The 24,222-nt window shown below is 45.5% G+C and overlaps 1 pseudogene; it reads left to right on the forward strand.

The window, feature by feature from the left end:
* Nucleotides 1-10,041: 10,041 nt before the first annotated feature.
* On the forward strand, nucleotides 10,042-14,108 carry LOC141022761 (protein FAR1-RELATED SEQUENCE 5-like; annotated as a pseudogene).
* The last annotated feature ends 10,114 nt before the right edge of the window (nucleotides 14,109-24,222 follow it).

Raw genomic sequence — 24,222 nt, forward strand, 5'->3', positions numbered from 1 at the left:
ATCCTTCTTCTGTCCCAGAAAATTGCAATTCCAGATTGCCCACAAAGATGGCGACTAGATCCACACTGTCATGGCAAACACACCACGGATTTGTGTGTATTCCCCTCTGCCCACCAACATACGCTAGATCTGCCATATTCTACCCTAGATTTGAACTAAGCTTCTGGGTTGGGTTGTTGCGAGTAGTTGCTCCAGAAGGATGTGTAGGATTCACTAAAATCAGGGAAAGAAAAGGAGGAATTTGGGTGGTGCATAGGGAGGGAGAAAATTAATTGCCACCTATATGTGACGTTAGTTGCCACCTATCTTTGCCGTTAGCTGCCACCATGTTATGTTGTTACTTGCCATCATATTATGTTGGTTGTTGCCATCGGTTCAAAATGATTGGCATCCATATTTTAGAAAAGACAATGAATGTGCATGTCCTAATTGCCATGATGTATTAGTTGTCTATGCAAGAAATGTGATAAGATTGCCGTGTTTTCTTGTATGTGCAAACAGCAAGAATGCATTTTCGAATATTCATGCGTTCTTGTTCATGCAGTGACTGAAAACACAGTGGGAGAAAAGGCGAAAAAATGAATCATGAAGACGACACTGATCATTGGTTTTCTCAAAGGCCGAAAGCGGCCCCTTGGGATGCAGCAGAGTACAAACAACTAATTTCCGCTGGGCCGTTGCTGCCACTACTAGAGCAGTACGCGATCATCCGTACGATGCATGATCAAAAAAGGGACAGTTGCCATGTTTGTGACGAGGAAAATGGCATTCTACTTATGTCCTACAATGTTATTTTTTGCAGGTTCTTATGCCACAACCACACACACAGGGATACCATGGCAAGTTCAAACACAGGGCGCTAACGCTGACAGATGTATGGGAGACCAACTTCAAGTAGCCAATATGGCAAATCAAGGTAACGCATACGAAAGAAGCATACTGATGTGGCCATGAAATTAAACTTGCAAGGATGGCAAAGACTTACGAGTTTTATGGAAAAACGCAGGACCATCATGCAGCACATGGCAACACGCGGCAACCATGTACCTGCCAACAACGTTGTACACAGGTGGGTCGTATGAAGTGATTTTGTGGACAGTGAATCAGGAGAAGGAACATAGGTGACATTGGTGTTTACGTGATGACTTGACAAAACGCAGTTGTCGTATCTGGACAACTGCAGTTGCCATGTCTGGAAAACTGCAGTTGTCGTGTCTAATCAACTGTGATTGCAATGTCTAAACAACTGTGGATGCCAAGTGTGAACAAATCTGTTTGCCATGGTTGAACCACTACATGTGCCATGTTGTACAAAATACAGTTCCCATGCATTGACCAACTTGATGTGGAGTGGAACTCCATACGGCCAATCTTTCACGAAAGGAGCGGATCCCAACTAAGAACACGATGAACTCGGGGAAGAATGGAGAGAAAACACGAGGGGAAACACTCAAGAACAAGTCCAATCACACATCCACTATACAATCAAACACACAAGATCCACAAGGTACATGAACAACAAAGGGAAAGATACAAGGTAAGGTTCATCTCCATGAGGAGATCTTGAAGGGGGCCGCCCAAGAGGGGGTCTTGATGATATATCCCGCAGGATCTTCTCCTAGATGGAGGTCTTGGCCTCCATAAGGAGTAGTAGTCTCTCTCTCTCAAGAGTAGAGTGGTACAAGGAGCAAAGCTCTCTATCAAATGAGCTATCACTTTGCTAACCCTAGAAAGGAGGGGGAAAAGGTCTATTTATAGTCTAAGCCACGAAGGGGTAAGTGGGAGAGAGATACAAGGCCAAAGGCCCGGCTGCGCACAAGCAGGGTCGGACATCCGGTCAGCGTCGGACGTCCGGTCGCTCGCGGGGGTCCGGTCGTCCGGAGGGCGTCGGACTTCCGCTAATATCGTTTTGTCGCCGTGGCACCGGTCGTCCGGTCGGTGTCGGTCGTCCATGCGCTGGGACTTGTCGGACATCCGGCGTTCGTCGGTCGTCCGGCCGCTGTAGCTTTCATCGGTTGGACTTCTGGGCTGGCTGGAGCTCCAGGCGTCGCACGTCCGGCCGCTGGGGACTCCGCAGCTCCGTCTTCTTCCGTCTTTGCTTCCACGCTTCCTTCACGGATGGTGTAGTTGTTCCTTGGCGCTTGCACTCCTCCTCGTCGTCCGTGAAGCTCCGGCGATACCTATGCATGCACACGGGTGGAGTGTCAAGTAGTATACCATCCTCGAAGGGGTCAAGTGAACACGTGTAAAGGAGAAGATTCACCTTTATGTATGAGAAGTAGCGGTCGCACGTGTCACTTGCTAAACGGACTCTTGACATGGTGATGTCCATAGGATGCTCCGCATCATCTCCTCCCCCTTGGAAAAGATCCGACCTCGGATCAAAAACCAAATCACCATGGGAAAGAGATGGCTTCGCCGTGTAGAAGTGTACGTTCACCAAGTGCTCATCATCTTCAAGCTCGCAATTGGCACTCTTCAATGTCGCACCGTCTAGTGATTCCTTCAAAAGGAGCAAAGACAACAAACACTTGGAAAAACAAATGTGGTTAGCGTTAATGCAAAACCAAGCATTCAAGAGGTGATTCACCCAACAAGCGTCATCATCAAGCATAGCATATGGTGTGACAAAGGATTGTGACATGGCATGTAAGCACATAAATTAGGCACAAGCAAAGATATCATGGGGACAAGCATGCAATTGTGAGGTAGTAGTGCAAATATGTGTGACAAGAGAACAAGCATTTACCTCAAGTTCATAGAAATCATGCATAAAGTGCTCGACAAATGGTCGATGGTAGGCATAAGAATCATTCACAACACCTAAGAAGATGAGATGTCTAAACACATGGGTTAAGTGCAAGACAATCCAAGCATAATGTGCATAGGGTGTAGTGAACATGGTGTGGCACTCAACACAATAGAAAGAGCAGTTGTTCATCATGTGTGAGGCAATCAAGCTAAGCATGTAGCAATCAATGGGACATGGCATATGTGAAGTGATGACATTGTTGCAACCAAACATATGAGAGGAGCAAATAATCCAAGAATTGGATGCAACACACAAGGCATATATATCATGATGCATGGAATGGTGAAAATGACAAGTCGAAGCAAGATCTCTAACATGTGTGCAATCAAGGGGTCCAAGATGAACAATAAGTCTCATGGGGAAAGCAACACAAGTAGTATGATCCATAATATCCATGATCATGGTTTGGGGGTTCTCAAAAGAGAAGGATATCACCTCGAAAGCGTGTCCTTGTGCGTCCTTCACAATGCCGAAGTACAAGCAAGTGCGATGTAGAATCGTCGTGGTAGAAGATGGTTCGCTCTCAAGAGCTCGAATTGTCAACTCACGTGAGGTGGAAGTCGACACAAAGTCCAAGTATCCTACACATGCACACAACAAAACAAAGAACGTATGTGCATGGTAGATAAACACATCATCCATCATGATGGTTCTCTTCTTTTGCACATAATCGTTAGAAGCACAAGTGCATGAATAATATGATGCAACAATGGCAATATCCATGGCACCAGGTATATGGTGCAAAGAGGTAAGACAAACATGCTTCACAAGAAATATGTCAAAATCTCCAATTATATGTGAGAATGCTATAGGGGCAAACTCATTATCAAGACTAAAGGCATAGTTGCACTCAATACATGGCAAATCATCTAGCATGAGGGAGGCAACATATGGAGATATATGACAAGAAGCAATAACAATCATGTGCAAAGCATGTAGATGGTTGACATCAACCGCATGAAATGAGCAAGTATGAATCATCGGTGATGCAACAAGGCAAGCAAGCACAGTAATCAAGTCGTCCAAGCTAGTAGCGCGAAGATGCAACATACTAGAGGAAATCAAGGCAATCATGTCATGTGAGCAAATAATAGGTATGGGCAATGCACATGACATATCGCAAACACGAACACAAAGCAAGATCATAGTATCATCATAGGCATGGGTCACAAATGAAACATGGCAATAACAAGCAATATCTCCACCAAGCTTGCAAATACACATACAAGTATGAGAATCAATCATCATGTGTAATGCAAAGCATGGGTCACAAATGCATGGCAAAGGCATAGGAATGAGCATATCATGCAAAGTGAACATGGCAAGATGGGCATATAATATGTAATGGACAATAACCCATAGCCAAGTGAGGGCCATGTAGAAGAAATGCGCGAAGTCTTCGCGTGAAGAGAGCAGTGGGAAAGACAATCCATGGGATCCCAAGTCATCATTGCTCTCTAGAGCTCGTTTTGTCAACTCGTGGGATTGCGAGGTTGACAAGTATTCATGGGTACCTACACAAAAGAGACACAAACGAAAGAAATTATGTGTGTGGTAAATGTACACATCATCCATCATGATGTGTATGTGCACGTGTGAGTTAGCACAAGATAAGCATCGCTCAAAGAAATTTGATGCATGGTATAAGAACATGTCATTCATCATGAAAGAATAGTTATTATGTATGACACGATGGGGATGCAAATTGAGCATACAATTATATGGCACATCAATATCATTTTCATTCATGGGAAGCATATTGTGCACATAATTATTGGGATCATGCAATGGATGGGATGGATCAAAATCTCCTAAAATGTATGAGGAAACTATGGGGGTCTCCTCATGTGAAATATTGGAAACATCATATGAAGAAAATGGACAACATCCAAAACAATGCATATCCGAAGCTAGGTGGTCATGGCATGGCATATGAGATAAATGATGCAAAGGGAGCATATCAATATCATCACAAGAGAAACAAATGCCAATAACCATGGGCTTGTCATCTATGCCATATGTGCAAATTGGGTTTATTTGAATGGCATATGCATAGTCACTACGAAGAGATTGCAAATATGACATATGATTGATCTCATTCATAGCATATGACAAGTCAATCGGATTGTCAAACATGATGTGACCGAAAGAATTGTCACAAGAAATCCTATGTAACATGGCATCACAATTAATGGACTCCACATGGTAATCATCAAACTCATCATAAATGGGCAAATCATCACATGGGGAAGTCACACTAGCATGAAGCATGGAGATAGGTTGATCAACATCATGCAAGCAATCAATGTCAAGAATGTCCACTAGTGGGACTAGAGCATCACCTTCACCTTTGTTACCTATGTCATTCCACTCATGTAGTGTAGGTGAGGTGGGAAAGACCAAATGGTGGTCATCTTCATCTTGATGGAACCATGTGGGGGGTGCATCATATTCCACCATGGCCATCGTCTTGGCCAAAGGGAGGACGTAGTCGTCGCGAATCGGCGCGTCATCATAAATGGGACCTAGCACCAAATGAGAAGACACAATAGAGGTAGAGGGTAAGTCGTTATAAATCGAAGTGGCCTCACATGCCCTATCAACTATCTCACTCTCTCTATGTGGTGGTTCACTCACTCCCTCAAAATAGGTGCACTCAAACTCACATATGGTGGAGTCATTCATCTCACTCAAGTGGTGGGGGTTGTGTCTCTCCTCACATGGGAATTGGGTTAACTCGTCATGTATGGGGCTAGTTGTAAACTCACTCTCACTCTCAATATGGTGGCACAAGTCACTCAAGTCATCATACGTCGTCGTGGTCGAAGTGAAATACTCAACCATCTTATCGCCGTCACCATGGATGAAGGCCGAACATGGCACATCATCACTCTCCTCCATGACCGAAGGGAAAATCCCATGCTCGATCATCATGTCGCTCGCTTCCAAAGCTTGGTCCTTGAAGTTCTCCGTAGTCATACTCGTCGCCGCACCATCTTGAAAAAGAGTCGAAGGAGACTCGGCATCATCAATGCCACAAAGAGGGATGGCGGTGAAGTCGAACTTGGGAGCATCGTCTTGGAGCTCATCGGGCTTGGACATCTTTGTGGTACTAGCCTCATGCTCGTCGTGTTGGAGCTTGGTCTTCGAGAAGTGTGCTTGGGGTGGAGAAGCCTTGGCCTTCATGAGTTCTTGTTCCGCCTTGAGAGCACCAATGTAGTTGTCGTCGAGGGACTTGTAGTTCTCGAGGAAGATAGTCTTGGAGATGTCGTTATTCAATCACATCATGAAGTGGAACTTCATTGACATGGGATCGTCCATGCCGGCTCATCGCAAGGCATTCTTCATCTCCTTGAAGTACGCGTCGATGGACCTGGATCCTTGGGTGGTGTTCTCCAATTGGCGTAGAAGTTGTTCCGTGTAGGTTGGAGGCACAAACTCTCGCCGCAAGGCTCTCTTTGTCTTGGGCCAACTCATGTCGTAGCCCTCCGAAGGTGTGTGAAGCCACCATGTGGACGCGTAGTCGTGGAAGTTTCTTGTGGCGCACTTCGCTTGATCTCTGGGAGGAACTTGATGTAGCTTGAGGTAGTCGTCCATTAGGCGCTCCCACTCGAGATACTCCTCGGGTTCTTGAGTCCCATAGAAAGGAATCTTATGGTCGGTGTCGAGGTCGTAGTAGCTCGTGGAGGTCGCGGACTTGAGCTTGGGGAGCTTCTCTTGAGCGTAGTCTTGAGGTGCTTGTTGGCGAAGATGCCGTATGTCCGTAGGTGAAGATGCCTTGAAGTCGCTTGGCGAAGATGCCAAGGGATATGGTGAAGTCGTTGAGCGGTTGTTGGTGTTGAGCTCTTGACCTTCACGTTCTTGTTGGTGATGGTGTCGATGCCGATGTGACCTTGCCGGAGATGGTAGCTCGGAAGCATGTGTACTTGAGCGTCTTCTCGAAGATGAGGAAGATCGCTTGTAGGACTTGATGAGGGCTTTGATCTCCTCCATTTGAGCTTGCATCTTGGCGTCGTTGGAGTTGTTCGTGGCATCGAACTCGTCGTTGTTGTTGTAGACCGAAGGTGAGATGCCTTGCCTATCCATCACAAGACTCGAGTAGAGGTGAGTAGGAAATGAGATAAACAATACCAAGTTACCTTTTCCCAAAGTTGAGGATGTATCCCGTTTCACTCAATGTGAGATGAAAGAATAGTGGAATTGGTACCGGACTTGTTCACTCACACCTATCAAGTAAAGCTTATGGAGTAGCTCGGTGAGGATAGTGGCACAAAAATTTAATGCAAAATGTTAGCAAGAGTCAATAAAGTTAAAAGAGATTCACAAATTCGCAAGTGAAACAAGTAGACAAATAGCAATGAATGGCACACGGAAACTCACACACGGATAGATAAATGGGGTCGTGCAACCAAGGAATGAGCTCAAAATGAGGAATCCACCGAAAACGCTCGTGTTGCACAACTCAAGAGAGACGCTAGCACGATCGCTCAATAGGCGGATACGACACTTGTGCACAACCTATAAGATGCAAAATGGATAAACTTGCTATCCCAAGTATGCTATATATGTATGGTTCCCGGTGTTTCTCTCAAGATGATCCAAGATGATCGGATATGACAATCTTATATGCAATGTGGTTATCATGCTATGGCTATTGCTTACAAGCTTCTTTGCTCTCTCTTTTTTCTTAAAAGCTTATTCTTTTTTTATGGCCACAATGCGAAATGCACAAACCAAGATAGCTATTGTGTATATGCGGGAACAAACTTTGTGACACAAGAGATGATATGATACCAAGATGATATGGTAAGTATGCTATGGAAGGTGTATCAATGATCACTAATGTGCACAAGTAACGTTGCCGGCAATACTCAAATGGCTAGTCTCGATAGGCAAGTGACGCAAAATGGGCTAGGGGTTATCAATGCAATTGCAAGGGGAATGTACAATGATGTCGTCGAGGTTACCGTCCTTGACGATGATGAGTGGCGGTGTTCTTGATGTAGATACCAAGATGATGGAGACTCGTCCCTAAGTAGCCGAAACACCTTAGAAAACGGAAAAACCACAACTCAAAATCTCAAGGACAAAAGTCAAATGGTGGTAGCGGAAAGCAGTGGTAGTTTTGCACTTTGCAATGCGGAATTGGAATGATGGGTTATGCGAGTCAATGTTGAAGTGACCGTCCCTAAGTAGCCGAAACACCTTAGGAGACACAAGTCATAACTCAAACAAAATTGGGTTAAGTTGGGGTGGCGGAAGTGTATGGTGGGTAAGCCTATGCGGAAGTGGTGGTGGTGGTTGATGAGGAAGCAACCGTCCCTAAGTAGCTGAAACACCTTAGGAGACTCGAATCACTACTCAAGCAACCACATATGCAATATGGATCAAGAAGTTTTAGGTTTCGGAAGTCGATGGTGGTGTAGCGGATGATGTGGTGGAAGCCCTAGGCAAAGATGCCAAAGTTCCAAAAATGTGATGGATTCAAATGATGTTGGTGGTAATTTTGTGGGAAGGGGGATGTCAAGAGCTTCAAAACGAGCTAAAGAACGTAAAAAACGGACTCCGGATGAATTAGTTATGGGCAAAACAAAAATCAGCCGAAAGTGATATCTACAGGTAGCGACGTCCGGAAATGGACGGATGTCCGGTGAGCTCGGAAATCCGCTAATTTCGTTCTGGAATGGGATACCGGACGTCCGGTAAGTAGCGGATGTCCGGTGGTTCCTGGGGCTCCGGACGTCCGGTAAAGTGGCAGTCGTCCGGTGGGTCGGGGTCAACGCGGGATTTGAGCTCCGGGACGCGATTTTGGGCGGAATTTGGGGATTTGGGGGTCAAAATTGAGGAGATTTCGTGGATGAAAGATGGGGAAACTTGGGGAAATGCTAGATCCACTCGAAACCAAGCAAATCCATGGATCAAATCCAACAAAACTTCATCATACCAACAAATCACAAAAAAATTGGGGCTATTTTTGGTGGGGATTTTCGAAATATAGGACGAAATCAAGCAAAAGAAGGCTAGAAAACAAGGGGTAGGGGCTCCAAATTCGTGATCAACCTTGCTCTGATCCAAGATGATGTGGAGTGGAACTCCATACGGCCGATCTTTCACGAAAGGAGCGGATCCCAACTAAGAACACGATGAACTCGGGGAAGAACGGAGAGAAAACACGAGGGGAAACACTCAAGAACAAGTCCAATCACACATCCACTAGACAATCAAACACACAAGATCCACAAGGTACACGAACAACAAAGGGAAGGATACAAGGTAAGGTTCATCTCCATGAGGAGGTCTTGAAGGGGGCCGCCCAAGAGGGGGTCTTGATGATATATCCCGCAAGATCTTCTCCTAGATGGAGGTCTTGGCCTCCATAAGGAGTAGTAGTCTCTCTCTCTCAAGAGAGAGTGGTACAAGGAGCAAAGCTCTCTATCAAATGAGCTATCACTTTGCTAACCCTAGAAAGGAGGGGGAAAAGGTCTATTTATAGTCTAAGCCACGAAGGGGTAAGTGGGAGAGAGATACAAGGCCAAAGGCCCAGCTGCGCACAGGCAAGGTCGGACGTCCGGTCAGCGTCGGACGTCCGGTCGCTCGTGGGGTCTGGCCGTCCAGAGGGCGTCGGACTTCCGCGAATATCGTTCTGTCGCCGTGGCACCGGTCGTCCGGTCGGTGTCGGTCGTCCGTGCACTGGGACTTGTCGGACGTCCGGCCGCTGTAGCTTTTGTCGGTTGGACTTCTGGGCTGGCTGGAGCTCCAGGCGTCGGACGTCCGGCGTCGTCCGGTGGCTGTAGATCGTCGGACGTCCGGTGGCTCGTCGATCGTCCGGCCGCTGGGGACTCTACATCTCCGTCTTCTTCCGTCTTCGCTTCCACGCTTCCCTCACGGATGGTGTAGTTATTCCTTGGCGCTTGCACTCCTCGTCGTCGTCCGTGAAGCTCCGGCGATACCTATGCATGCACACGGGTGGAGTGTCAAGTAGTATACCATCCTCGAAGGGGTCAAGTGAACACGTGTAAAGGAGAAGATTCACCTTTATGTATGAGAAGTAGCGGTCGCACGTGTCACTTGCCAAACGGACTCTTGACATGGTGATGTCCATAGGATGCTCCGCATCACAACTGCTAATGATCGCATGTTGTTATGGTGGAACCACATCGGCAAACGTATCGTGGCAAGCTTCAGCGTTGCAGGCCAATGCTATTGCAGATAGAGCACAACAAATTGGAATGACAAACCAACTTCGATTAGCACATGCGGCACAACAAGGTAAAAAATATGTGAACCAAACAAAACAATAGTGCATTTGCTTTTGTGAAAAAGCATGGGGGGAAAGTGGATTTGTCACGATGGTGGCGGAAAACAACAAAAAATGCTACCAAGTGGACACGTGATAGTCATCTATTGTCTTTAGGATTTGTCAATTACTGTCTGTGTGTGTACAACATTCGTGATTAACTCCATTTGCCTAGTGGGCTCGTACCTAGAATGCAAGTTTTGATGCTAAAGATGCTGGTTGCCATGTCTTGGCAACAGTAGCTACCATGTTTGTTGAACTGTAGATGCCATGGCTGAAAAACTGCAATTGCCATGCATGGCTAGATGCAGATGCCATGGCTTGTTGTATGAATGATATCGTGCCAAATCAGATGCAGTTGCTATATTCCGTTATGATAAACCTGCCATTCAAGCAATGCTTACACACGTACCTATTTTTTTTACAGGACCTTCAACTACAATCAACAGCGGCGCGGGGACATCTACTGCGGGAACCTCTGAGCACACGGAAGGAGCGTTCCACCAGCAAGTCAACAATGCTGCCACAAACAATGCAGAATCAGTGTCGGAACTGGCAATCGTTCCAGCAATGACAACAAGCACACCTTTGCACACCAGCACAAGCAACACTCAAGCAGATGAAACAGCCACCGATACTGAAGTGAATGATGAAACAGATGACGAAGCACAAGGGGATGAAGAAGATGGGCAATCGGAAATCATGATACCTCAACCACCATATGTTGGGTAGATATTTGGTTCGTTTGAAGATGCTAAGGAATTCTACCAGAGAAATGTTCCATGGGTTTACAGTGAACACCGAATACCATATGAAAATAAAAAAAACTAACGAGTACAGCAGAGGTGAGATAAGATGCTACAAGGCACGAAGGAACAAGAAGGGTAAAGGTGTTGCGCCTGTCGTGCCGGAATGAAAGAGAGGTATCATTGTCAAGATGGAATGCCCTGTCCGGTGTAAGCTAAACGCAGATGGAGCACGGTGGGTGGTCGCCGAATATTTCGACGAACACAACCACAAACTCATAAAGAAGTTTGACCTGGTAAATTTTCTGAGCGCCCACAGAGGATTCAGCCCCCTCGAGAAGAAATTCGTAAAATTGCTACATGATTGTAATATCGGAACATCAAGAATGGTCCAAATACTATCCCTGATCCACAGCGGAGATGGTAGACTGAGTAGCATGCCCTACATATCAGCAGACGTAACAAACCTAAAGGCAAAGTACTGTAGAGAGAGAGCAGGTTGGCTGACATAGAAGACACAATAGCCTACTTCGAAGAGAAAGCAAAAGCAGATGCTGATTTCTTCTACAGGATAAGATTGGACGATGAGGACCGTGCCAGAAACATGTATTGGGTGGATGGTGCTGCAAGAAGAGCCTACAAACATTTCCGTGATTGCATTTCATTCGACGCGACATATCTCACTAATATGTACAAGATGCCCTGCGCTCCATTCGTAGGAATAAATAACCCCAACCAGTCATTGTAGTCCGGTTGCGGACTCGTTCGGAACGAAGATACGGATGGTTACACTTGGCTGTTCAAAACCTTCTTGGAGTGCATGGGTGGACTTGCTCCAATGAACATAATAACAGACCATGATTTTAGCTTGCGTGCAGGCATAGAGGAGGTCTTTCCATTGGCAGTGCACAGGCACTGCATGTGGCATATTATTAAGAAGGCTGAGGAGACGCTAGGACCATTCTTTGCTGACCGTCCAGAGTTACGCAAGGCATTCGAGTTGTGCGTGGACCACGGCTTGACGGTGGAGGAGTTTGAACGGAGATGGACGGCTATGATTGAAACATACCAAGTCCAAGACAACGAGACACTTACTGGCCTGTGGGAGAAGCGAATGTACTGGGTGCCGGCCTACTTCATGCAGTGCTTCTTCCCATTTCTGCAGACTACTCAGCACGGCGAGGGGTTCAATGCTGTTTTGAAGCGGTACGTGAGCCCTGGCAACTCATTGCTGCAGTTTGCCAAGCAGTACACAGCTTTGCAACAGAAAAAACTGGGATCTGAGCTACAGCAAGAAGCAAACACCGCGCTCAAGTAGCCTAAATTGCTAACATATTTACCGATGGAGAGGCAGATGAGCAAGATATATACCAACAAGATTTTTAACAAGTGGATTATCTTACCGTCTTATTTGCACAAGCATGAAGATAGTAGGTGCCATGTAGAATGCAATGCAGTTGCCAACTTTTTTGACTTGCTGACCTATTGAAAATAGCCACTGAGTACATTATAAGCATGATCTGTAGTTGCCATGTGAAATCAACTATAGTTGCCATGTGTGTTGAACTGTAGTTGCCACGTGTAATGAACTGTAGTTGCCATGTGAAATGATATGTAGTTGACATGTGAAACAAAACTGCATTTGCCATGTTTTATGAACTGCATTTGCCATGTTAAATGAACTGCATTTGCCATGTTAAATTTTATGCAGTGGCCATGTGAAATATCATGCAGTTGCCCTGTGGAAACAAACAACCCAAGAACAAATGTGGGGAAAAAATAAGGATTTCCATGCCATCATTGATTTTAGATACGTTTGCTATGTTACGACTTACCTCAACATAAGGTGCTACAAACATCATATAAGAGTTTAACAAAAGCCCAAAAACATGCAGATTCCAGGAAGAAATAAAGCGTGCCAGCATGTACACAGCTTACCAGGTGGACGAACATATGTTCAAGGTGTGTTCTCTCTCGGGCATGTCTGATTCAGAACCTGAAGACCCGGACAAGGGAAGGAACTACTTTGTGAAGGCCTCGATAAATGAAGGCGAATACTACCGCCAATGCTGCAAATTCGAACGGGACGGGATTGTGTGTTGTCACATACTGAAAATAATGGACATGCACGCGGTAACGCGATCGCCCCGCCATTTCATACGGCGGCAATGGACTTGGGACGCTGGCGATGCGTTGGGGCCACAAACATCAAATGCAGTTTTGGTTGTGCATGATGAGAGACCAGAGGCAACCATGGATGTCGTGAGGCACATTGTGTTGACCAAGAACTATGCTGAACTAATAGAGGAAGCATGCAAGAGTGATGAGACAGCGAGGGTGGCAGAAAAACACAGGAAGGCCCTGAAAAGAGAGCTTGATGAGATCAAAAAGAGGAAGGCTGAAGAAGCCTTACACAGGTTCCCCCGCACCTCAAGTGTGCCTTCGTCCATGGGTCCATCATCTGAAAACTCGGAGGTAGGGTCTAGAACAGCAAGCACGCAAACCCAGGTCAGGAACCCGCCCCGGTCCATCACAAAAGGGCGTCCAAAAGAGGTGAGATACAAATCGGGGTTGGAAATTCAAGCAAAGCACAAGAAAACAAAGAAGGGGACGGGCAACCCGTAAGCAACTGTGGAGGATTGTAACTTGGGTGTTGGTGACATTTTTGTAAGGTAGATGGTCAAGATTTTAAAAAATGGGAGAATGATTGTTGGTGGACATCAGAATTTGAAGAAAATGCCATGTATGAATGACTATAATTGCCACGTATGTGCTACTAAATCTGCCATACAGCTTCCATCGAATCTGCCATGTAATTTCTACTGAATCTGCCATCGCGTAGATTTCCGTTTTCAGACCACGCATTTTTCCACACATATTGTATTGTACACATACCGTGAACAAACTAGTTGAAACGATCACGTGCAAAAACACAAGAGAACGGTTTTCTTATGAACTACCTACCATGCTAACCGATACAGTTAGCAATGCAAAAAACCCAAAAAACAAAAAACAAAACGATTACTTTCACTAACCGTCCCTGATCAACTATATTTGCCGTGTTTCAGGCATCATAGACGCATTCAAACACCGAACTGGTACTACCAACCACAAACACATAATAGTACTGAACATAAACATAGTTGTTGTCACACCTAAGTAGGTTCAGATCCACACATATATTACAAATATTCATTGGCACTCACACGCCACCACTATATACTAGACTACGGGGGATGCAGTCATAACATAGCACACGGACATAGTTTTAAAAGAACAAGTTGATACCTTACATTCCTCAGCCACATAATGTAAGGTAGGCACGCGGTATGGAGCATCACGTGATCACTTGTACTTTTTGTTGGCCTTTTTCACAGCTTCCTCTATGAACTCTCGTTCGTTTGCCCGCGTGTTGAAATCTTCATTCATCAACCAGTTCCATGTGTACATTTTACGGAGCTTGACGACCATTGCAGTTGTGACGACAGGGACCCGTCGACCTTCTCACTTTGTAAGGTATTCCAACGTGTGAAAGCCACAGTCATGCCTATAAAGAAAAGAATCAGGTGAACTCAAGAGAACAGAAAAATCGTAAACTTCAATGCAGAGGTGACAAAGGTTTAGGATTGATGTGGAGTACACATGAAAAAGATAGTAATTGTCGGTTTCCTTGCTTCGTAGTCGCGACATACTTGATTGGAAAATGACTGATCTGGACCTTTGAGTTTTTGTAGTGATGGATCCATGTCTCTTTCAGGTTGTTGATAAAGAATTTAGCATGTGTAGTAAGGTCTTCATCAGCTTTTGAACGCATTGAATCAAGCACCTCAAATCGTTGGTTCTTCATGTCAAGGAAAATCGCGTAGTGGTGACCACACTTGTCACCTAGGTTGTCTGGTGCAAGCTCCTGGAACATGGGGAACATGACCTGCAAGTAAAAATAAAGGAAAGAAAAAGCAGAGTTCACATCAAAAACAGAAAATGATGTAAATTGGAAAAATGATATGTAAAGATATTGCCGGATGCAGCAAGAGGTACATGAACGACAAAGCAGCAAGGGTCCAAACAATTCACCCACGGGGAATGTTTATTTTGTTCATGTGTAATTAAAAGAAGTTGCCATCCATGTATAAACAAAGTTGCCCAATATTTTGAATGAAGTTGCCACATAAGTTGCATTAAACAGTCAAACATATTTTACATGGCAGCTGCCACATATGAAGCATGGCTACTGACAAAACATAAAATGGAAGAAATATGTACAAACAAGAAGGAACACTCACATATTTCTTCAGTGTGAGCTTGAATTCACCATGCGCGGCAAAATGCTTCCTCAGGATTTTATGGTGGAAGTCACCATCCCATATTTTGCAGGTCACGCTGTACTGCATGATCGTCTTGTCGGGACAAATATCCATATGCCTGTTGATGAAGTCAATCCCACACGCAACTACATTCTTCGACATTTTACCAAGTGGCCTCACAGACTTGGCAAGATCACCCAGGTCGACGTACGTCGCATCACATTGTATGATTTTGGTTCTGTCCAAACATGAGCTGTATGAAAATGATATAACATGAAAGAATCATGTCTACTGAATAAAATAAAAATAAAACATAAACAATGCATGGTTGGAATAGCAAAGGAAAAATATCAGAGATAAGTGAATGAGGGGTTATGTGGTGTGGACATTACGCTTTCAGCTCCTTCATGTGCTTGCTGTTTGACCTCGCATTTCCAAAACGCTTGACAATATCGTACAGATGGTTCTGCTCCTTTGTGGCCTTAACTTCGGGCTCATAGTCATCCACGGGTGGTGCGTGAACTGCCCTGTTCTGCCTCACGGATCCAGGGGTGGCACTTCTAACGGTATCCTCAGATACAGACTCAGCGGGCACGTTAGAACTTGATTGCCCCTGACCCCGTGAGGACCTCCTCTTCAATGCTTCCTCCTCAATCCTACGGTATGCTTCATCAAGTGACGGCGAAATCTCCTCAGGGGTGGCTGGAAAAGATAAAACAGTGGGTTAGGAAACTTGGTAACAACAAGATATTGTGAAAAAGAGTGCAGAAATGTGAACTGTAGGTGCAAATTAGAAAGTGTCCACGTGGAAACAACTCCAGTTGCCATGTGCATTGCACTGTAGTTGCCATGTGGCAACAACTGCAGTTGCCAAGTACATTGAACTAGAGTTGCCATGTTGCAACAACTCCAGTTGCCATGTGCTTTGCGAATGGAATTGCCACATGGCAACAACTATAGGTGCCATGTTGCAGCAACTCAAGCTGCCATGTGCATCTCTTGAGATTTTCCATCACCAGTAAGAAACCAAAAAAGCTTGTGACAAACGTCGGACTAAAAAAATGTAGAAACAAATGATAAACACACAAAAATGTACGCGGCTCTGCAAACTTCACAGTCTTCCTGCCATCAGCCATTGGTTGCGCCATCATTGGGACCGTGCTTGCTGGGAAAGCAAAGGCAACAGGCACAGGATCTTGCACCACTAGTTTGTCTTGACTGCAATCGATGCCAAGGCTACAGCTCGGTGGGGTGAAAGCCATTGGGTGCCCCTCCTGCCTACCAGCCGAATCGCGAACAAGTTGCTTGGCAGAATCCAGGGGTGACAGATCAACAAACATTTCTGCCTCATCTGCTGCAGGATCATCGGGCTTATTAGTAGGGCGGGGAGTGCTGTCAGCGACCTCAATCGCAACTTTCTTGCCAATCTTCTTGTTTGGGCTGTAGGGGACACCAATGTTGACTGGGAGCTTAGAAGTGCGCAGATTTAAGCTGGGGTTCTCCACGGCGGTGAAAGGCGCAGTCTGCTCTGGACGTTCACCTCCTTCAGTCGTGCACGACTTGCCACCTGTGTCAGTTGTACTCCGGACTTCCGTTTTCTCCATAACATTGCTTTTGGCAGGAGGTGGGAACAGTGTGGAAGCAGGCACATAACCAGAGTCATATCTGCTGCTCCTAGCTACATCTGGTGCATTGGATATGTGTGCAGGATGCTTGCGGGGGCTACGCCGCCTAGGTGGCAGACCAGCTCGCGCAACGGTCGCCGTAGCAACCTCTGGACCACCAGAAGCTGGATCTGTTGTGTCATGAGTCTCACCTGTGGATGGCATCTCATTCTAAAATTTGCCCGTAGCCCCTTCTTTTGTGGACGCGGAAGTGCCACCAGCCACACGCTTGGAATCTGTATCAGATGAGCAGGAATCTTCCTTGTTTAGGTTGATCTCAGAAGCTCCACTTTAACGCTTGCTGATCGGGTGTAGCACCCCTTATTGCCACCAGCGTGGGCAATATCTCAGCAGTCCTGGCAGATACTGACTCATCACTCCCTGATGTGCGGATGCCTGTTGTTGGAGTCTGCACATCTGCAACCGGCGGAGATGGTCGGCCCCTTGCATCAGAGCTAGTGGGAACAGTGGACGGTGCAATAGTGGTTTGGTCGACTGGCAGCTCATGAACATCTGAGTTGCCACTTGTCGACAACTTGGAATGAATGCGTTCAAGTGGGTCTCTAGGATTGTGTTTGGTCATGCGTGTAGTAGTCTTCTTCACCCTGGAAGAAAGCACATGAAGAGTATAAAAAAGTGAGCAAAATAATTGCCATGGTAGTCATCATAAAAATGAAAAATGTGTGATGTGCCAGAGCTGCCATTTGAGAACAAGGTATGGATGAGCACACATGGAAATGTTGGTGGTGGGAGTTAGTGGAAAGCTGCCAGTTGCCATATCAGTGGAAAAAGAATTGCCATGTGGTCTAGTTAGCAGTTGCCATGCAGAACAAGCAGGAGTTGCCATGCAGCAAAAAATAGATCATGAAAACAGCAGTTGCCATGTGGGACATATGGCAGTAGCCCATGTGGCAACCTAGACAGTTGCCATGAGAAGCAGACAGTAGTTGCCACATAAATGAATCAAGTAAAAAAGTTGTGTATGATCTAGAAGGCATCAAGCAAAAAATAGCACTACGACAGTGAAAAACAAGGAGAACGTACTTCTTGATTCTCTTCCTCAAGTCTTCCAACACGACAGGATCCCTGGTGTTGGACGTCGACGTACGAGGAGACGACCTAGTGGAAGTGGTGTCACCAGCAATGGGAGCACCCTTGTTCAATTGGGCAGAAACACGGGTTGGCGTTGGTGCTTGTTTCTTCTTAACTGCTCGTCCACCAGCTGTCGCCTCACTACACGTAGAAAAAAATGGCAAAAAAGATACCAAGTGTGAGACACAAAAATCATGCCACACTTAGCAAACAATGAACAAAAGGTCGGTCTGTTTAACAGGAAGGACAAACAAAACACTAAATAGATGTCGAACCTCCTCCTAGCAGCTACGGGATCGGTCCTAGACCTCTTGCCAACAGAGCCCTGCCCAACATCCTCTGGAGCCCTGCCCCTCTTTGAGAGCGACACCCCCGTGTCTCTCGCAACTATTTGTTCAATGACTTCCTCCGGTGGAGGAACATTTGGTGCAGCCTTATCCTTCTTACCACCTACACAAACTTCAACATGTTCATCGTCGTCGGTTTCATGTTGCACATTCTCCATGTCATCGTCATCGTCCTTGTCGAGACCAGCATCTCCATCTAGCTCATCTTGCATGTTAGGGACCTCCTGAGAGCTGTTGTAGTCATACCGGCCACAGCAACCAGTTGGTCGATGCGTACGTTCTCCAATGAATGATGTGAACTGCCTCACAACCGCGTCGTTGTCAGAGCCACTAAGTGTCGTCCAACCCTCAACCAAGTTCCCGAGCAAGCTGGTCATGCCAGAAGCAAACTGCCCAACTAGATGCTCAACAGGTGCCCTCGCCTGAGCACAAAACAAAAAGTAGCAATAACCAAACATATTAGAGTCACGTTCGTGAGAACAAATAAACCAAAACAACCGTAGAGATATATCAAAATGCAAAGAGAAAAAAAAATTCAAAAAACAAAATAAACATCCTTCATTACCTCAGCAGGACAAGATGGAGCTGAATGCACATCCATCCACTTGCCAAAGTTTTGTGGCCCACCAAACACACTGTAGTCTATAGCATGCTTGGCCATCAGCTGGAAAACAGCAAAAACAACTAAGATGTAAGAAAGAAATAAGGAGCACTGGCTACAATTCATGTATTGCAAAAAGAGGAAAAAAGAAGGAGTTTCGACACGGATGGCGGAGTTGCCGTATGGGGTCAAACATGGGTGCCATGTGCAGACAGCCATGGCTGCCAAGGTATTTATCGCTTGTTAGCCATGAATGGTTGCCGTATGGGGATTTTTTTCATATGTTATGCAACATCAAAATTGAAGAATGTCGTGCAAGAAAGAAGGCAGAACTAACCTGCAGTTTCCCATATTTCGTATCAGTTATCCTGTCTGCGGCAAGCACAACCTTGACAGCATCGTACGTCCACGCAGAGACAACAAACTTATGTGGAGGCGGCGGGCCTCCTATCCCAGTAAAGTCGACGGTGGACAGATCAAGACAATCGACGTACATGAGCTGGTATACACAATAAAAAATAAAGCTATGCCAGGTGCCATCATGCTATGTTGAAAAGAAGCTTATGTAGTTTCCTTGAGTCATCAAGTTGAAGAGAAGGAAGAAAGATTTGCCATCTATCTATGTTAGTTGCCATCATGGTATGTTGGCAGTTGCCATCTTGTTATGCTGGTAGCTGCGACCAGCTCAACATCATGGTTGTCATGCAGATTGTATAAAAGAGAATGAATGTATGAAATGAACACTTTTTTTGTGTTGTTGAACAATGCTATTGCCTTGTAGGCAGCAACTACAGATGCCATGGATGAAACAAAAGTCACTTTCACATGTAAAAGATTCACATAAAAAATGAAACAAAGGGTTGCCATGCACGATCTTATACGGTTGCCATTAGAAAAAAAAATCCAGTTAAAAAGATCAGTCGTAAACTTTGGGTTGGCAGACTATGGCCAAACAGAGATACCAAAAATGCAAACCAATTTGGTTCACACTTACGAACAGCTGCAATGTTGATTTAGGAAAATAATGAACCGTGATAAGAGTATTTGCAAAAGAGTAGGGAAAAAATACCATTAGGTGCAAGCGACAGCCCTTCTGGTACATCTTGTTTGAGAATGCATCTTGCAGGAAGTCTGCGATGAATTTACACCAATTCATGTTCTTAATGTCTTTCAGCTTCGCCTGCACAACACAATTTCACAACGAAAGGTTGCCGCATCAGCATTCAAAATAAAAACACATCAAAAAACTGGCAGTGACTGGCTTCCAGGTGACAGCAAAATCAAAAGATTAAAGGGAAAAAAGAAGTAGAGACAGAGCATTCACCAGGATAGGGAAGCACTTGTTGCTTGGGCGAAGAGATGTGGTAGGCGCAAAGACAGCTGAGATCAAGTACATGAGCAGCTTCATCTTAAAAACCTCACCATGGGTTTTCATGCCCTCCAACGAAGTTGCCAGCACGGTCGTATTAGGCATGGATGCCATTCCAGGAAACAAGCGGGCAAACAAGGCTTCCTCAATCTTATTATTCACCTCATACGAGACTTTGCTTTCTCCACGGGGCACGCCCAAAGTGCAGAACACAGATTTCTCGTCTAGAGGCAGTCTTCCACGTCCCGGAATCACAAATTCCCTAGAGGCAGGCTCATATATCTCACCGAGCCAGTCGCATACAGGGTTCACTAGGTTCTTGCACCAAACATCCATCAGAGCCTGCATCCCCATTTCACTGGCAGCTCCCTTCTGCTCATCAGTAAATCCCTCGGTCAATATAGTCAGGCGTTCTTGCGAAGCCCTATTGCGATGCTGTTTCTTCTTCTGCATAACACAAAAAGGATTATTTGTTGCCATGTTCAATGTCGTGAAAATTTAGTTCTAACGGAAGATTGAAAACTCAATGTGACATTAAACATATGGGGGTGGAAAGTGACCTCATCGCCATCTTTTGTCCGACCGGTCGCGCGATTCTATTGCGGTAACTCCATGAAGTCATCGCCATCATCTTGATGGTCGCCGCGAGCCATTGTGCTACGGTAAGCATAAAACACACGTTAGGGGAAAATGAAAACACAGCCGACGGATAAGGAAAAGAAATGCATGAAGTAATTTTCACTGGATATCATCGATGAACAAAAATGAAAACTCCATGGTTACCCCAAAGTTTAAGCATCTGAAGAGGACAGTAATTGCCATCTGCTGAACATGCACAAAAAGGCAGAAAAATAATCAAATGGAAAAGCAATTGCAGAAACATGGCAACTGGACGTGTATGTGCTTCTGAAGGAAGAAGTTGCCACCTAGCAGAATCTACTTGCCATGTTGGCGCCAATGAAAGTGGCAAATGAGGCAGAGCAGTGGAACACCCACCCCCCTAGGATTGTCCAACATGAAATGTGGCAACTAACACATTGGCTTCATAAAAAATACAGATCACATCTAATAGGTTCAAGTTGCCATGTTAACACAAGGCACTTCAGAAAAGGGTAGACAACTTCCGCTGTACAACATATAATGTGGCAACTCACACCCTGGCCTCATATGAAAATGAGTTTCCATGTAGTATATTCAAATATGTTTAGCTATCACAAGTCAGCATGGCAAACGCAGTTTAGTCTATTGTACAGTCAGTTTGCCATTATCCTGCATATGACATGGCAACAGGCATAGTTGATTCACAAAATTAGTTGCCACTTAGAAGCATAGTCGTGGGTAAACAAATGCAATGAAAATTGTCGTGACTGAAATTATCACACACTTAAGTATGCAAGTACCTAGTATATAGAAAATCACACACAAAAATTGCTCCTTGACTTGGATCTCACAAACTGACATTATCCTACAACTGTGGCAACTGACATAGTTGATTCAGAAATTAGTTGCCATCAGTGATGATAGTTGTTGAAATTGCCATGACTGTCATTATCCTGCACTTTGAAATGCACCTAACAAGATCTAGGGATCAATCGCAACCACCATCCCTAAATTCAACAACAAAAAAAGCCCTACACTGATGGCCATAGCATTTCGAGGCAAAATCAGAACTAACATCTAGAAAATCCCCTGCACAATCACATGCAAAAAATAGATGCGGCTGCAAACCAGGCGAGCCACACCGGCATGACTGCTACTGCGGCGGCGACGAAACTGCGCAATGCCACCCTAAATGTCAAGCATGCGACTCCACCGCCGACGGGGACACCAGAGCATCGTGAATTGGCCAGAATATCGAGGAAACTCGAGGGGAAATTGACCACAGAGGGAGGGGGCAGAAATCGCAGGCAGGAATGTGAGCACGGAGGGAGCCTTACCTTCAATCTGTGCTGCTCCGGCGACGACTCTCCGGTCCGGCGAACCCCACCAACGGCCGCGAATGCGGTCGACTCTTCCGCCGCCGCCGTCGTCTTCTCCTCAATCGAATGCAACTGGTGTGGATGGTAGGTTGGGGAGTAATGAATGGGAGGGGAGTAATGAACCACGAGGGGAGCGCGAGTGGCAAGTCGTGGGAGAAGGCAACCGCAGTCGGGCGTGGCGTGCGGGCGCGACGGCAGTTCCACCACACGCCCCGACTCGCAACCGCTGACATCGGAGGAAAAACCGACGTGCAGACGAACTACCTACACACCGCACACGGGACTTGTCCTACGTGGCACACCAAATCCCCCTTTTCGTGTCAAGATTCATGCAAAAGACAGTTGACGATGATCCAGGCGTGTGGGCGAGTTGGGTAATGCCCACATGTGTGGGCGTTAGTGTTACTGTTTATTTTTTTGCACGCGCGTTCAGCTTTTAAAACGGTTTTGTTTCCGGGTTTTTTTGACCTTGGGTTTTTCGTTGGTCTTCCTTAGCTTTTGAAAAAAAAATGCATGGAAAAATATGTTTTTTTTCTTTCGTGAGAGGCACGGCCATGCATCTCGGAAACAGAAAAAAACGTGTTTTTTTGTTTTTTTCCTTTCGCCAGAGGTACGATTTTGCTTCCACGAGAGGTACGATCGTGCCTCTCGAAAATTAAAAAAAAACATGTTTTTTTTTATATTTTTCCCCGCGAGAGGCATGGTTTTCCTTTCACAAGAGCCACTGTTGTACTTTCGCGAGGGGCCGGATTTTGCTTCTGCGAGAGCCACGACCTCTCGGAAACGGAAAAAATGTGTTTCTGTTTCTTTTTCCCTTCTGCAAGAGGCACGGCCGTGCCTCTTTCGGAAAGGGAAAAAATGTGCTTTTTGCCCGGTTTTTTGTGAAAAAAGTTCGTCAAAACCTATCAACATGGGATCTAGTTTTAAAGATCTCAACGCGAGGGATCTAACGATGAAACGTTTCGAGATTTGGACGCACCGTTTAAGAGATAAAACATTTTGAATAAACGGATGTACGAAAAAAATGGAAAACTCCCAGGTTACGACAAATGTCACACATGCAGTGCGCCACTTGTCGCAAAATGAGGAGATGAGAGTGATCTTTGAAAGGAGTATTCCTTAATTGGTGATTTCGGCGTCTTGGTTATAGAAAAAAAATGGTGAAACCACTAATAAGCGGCTGCAAATATTACTTCCATCTTCTCTAACGGCGATAAGTGGCACATCCTATATGCTTCCTCCATTCCTAAATATAAGTCCTTCTAGTGATTTTAAATGGACTACATACAGATGCATATAGATGTATTTTAGAGTGTAGATTCATTCATTTTGCTTCGTATATAATCAATATTGGAATCTCTAAAAAAGACTTATATTAGGAACAAAGGGCATCACTTCTTTTTGCGAGGTTAAAGAGAGTTTTATTCCAAAATAATAGAGTTACAAGTTCAAGACATCAAGTCCTCACAACACAGAGGGCTCGAGTTCAACCATACCGCACTACAAGCCTCGATACGGCTATAATGAGCCAGTTGATGTGCTACCCTATTCTGATCTTTACTAGTGCTAAGTGGAATAAACTCTCTATCAACCATAAGAGCCTTGATCTCAGCATCCAAGTGACCATGGGTTGGTCTAGTCAAGCAGTCACCCCCGAGGGCGGCCAAAGCATTTGAAGAATCTAATCGGACAATGACCGGCTTATCTGAATGCTGAACGGCGAATGACATACCTTGCATCAACGCATGGATCTCCGCTTCTAATGCGTCATTACAATTGAAGATGTATCTGTAGGCCGCGAAGATCAACGTACCATTCTCCCGACGAAGCACCATCCCAATCGACGCCCTCCCGTGGAAGGAGGTTGTGGCAATCTGGCACTCCACTAGAGGGTAGCAGCATGCCCAATGGCATCCCAGGGTTGGAAGGTTGCGGTGAGCGTGGGAAGCTGACGCACCATCGTGTACCATCCCCATTGTCTTCTGCGTGGAAGGCGTAGAGGCTCAAGAGG

The sequence above is a fragment of the Aegilops tauschii genome, chromosome 5, assembly GCF_002575655.3.
Source record: "Aegilops tauschii subsp. strangulata cultivar AL8/78 chromosome 5, Aet v6.0, whole genome shotgun sequence".
Lineage (NCBI taxonomy): Eukaryota > Viridiplantae > Streptophyta > Magnoliopsida > Poales > Poaceae > Aegilops > Aegilops tauschii.